The sequence below is a fragment of the Bison bison genome, unplaced genomic scaffold (genome assembly GCF_000754665.1).
Source record: "Bison bison bison isolate TAMUID 2011002044 unplaced genomic scaffold, Bison_UMD1.0 scf7180017864080, whole genome shotgun sequence".
Lineage (NCBI taxonomy): Eukaryota > Metazoa > Chordata > Mammalia > Artiodactyla > Bovidae > Bison > Bison bison.
In genome coordinates this window covers 2,116,322-2,117,503 of record NW_011494652.1, presented here as the reverse complement: position 1 = coordinate 2,117,503, position 1,182 = coordinate 2,116,322, and positions in this window count along the sequence as shown.

Below are 1,182 nucleotides of genomic sequence, written 5' to 3'. Positions count from 1 at the left end.
GGGGGGCCTGGGCATGCACAGCCCGCTGTGCCCGCCCTCCCCTGCCCTCCTCCTGGGAGGCAGGGTCAAGGGCGCCTACTCTTCAAGGACCAATCGTGATGCCCTGCACCCACTGCAGACCTGGTGTGCTGGACAGGAGGGCGCCACACCCCCGACAGACAGCGAGGTGCAGCTCTGACAAAGGCCTTATTTTTATGTAAATCATCTTTTTACATCTGTTTGTAAACATGTTTAAAGAATGGACCTAGGCGTACATTTTTAGATTTTGATGACATAGCCATTTTGGATTGTATAAGTAGCAAATGTAACTTTTACTTTTTCAGCGGCACATTAAAAAAGCCAGCAAGAGAGGCGTTCAGATCATGGTGCGTTACTTATTGTGCAGCTGAGATCTCGGTAGAGAGACGGCAGGTCTCTTTCCATGTGGGTCCGCCTTTAATCACTTGTATAATTCGTTGTTACTGTTCTGTTTTTCTATTAATCTTTTGTGAACTTCCTGAATATGTAACAAAGTATGTACAGTCTACTTTTGAACTATTTTTATCACAGTATTATTTATTGCTTTCTTTCAATAAAGTACTGAAGCAAAATTTCCCACTGCCAATCAGGAGTGCCGAGGGTAAGCTGTATTCTCACTGAGAACAGACCAGAGCTGGTAATGGGAGCCCGTGTCATCACACGGGCATTCTGTTAAGAGAAATGGATGGAGAGAATGGAAAGGCCAGAAGACGGAAGCATGGGTGTCCCCAGAGGACGACCGACCGGGTGTTGATACCCCTGGCTCCGGAGACAAGAGGCTCCATCACTTCAGCATCTGCAGGGACAGGGCCCCTCTGCTGCTGAGGCGTGGGCAGTGGGCTGAGGGTGGGGACAGAGTGCAGGCGTGAAGGCTCAGCGTGGGTCCCAGGGCGGGGTGGCCGAGTGATGCACTAGGGAGCGCCGTGTGCACGCTTGTGTGTGGGAGCTTTTTATGTTAGTCAGCAGTTTTATTATTCGTATATCCATAGAAACAAGAATGTAGCAAGGGGAGGTGGGAGGGAGATTCAAGAGGGAGGGCACACATGTACACCTATGGCTAATTCATGTCGATGTATGGCAGAAATCAAACCAATATTGTAAAGCAATTATCCTTCAGTTAAAAAGAACATAGCAAGGTGGTCAGGAAAGTATGAAAAAAAGATT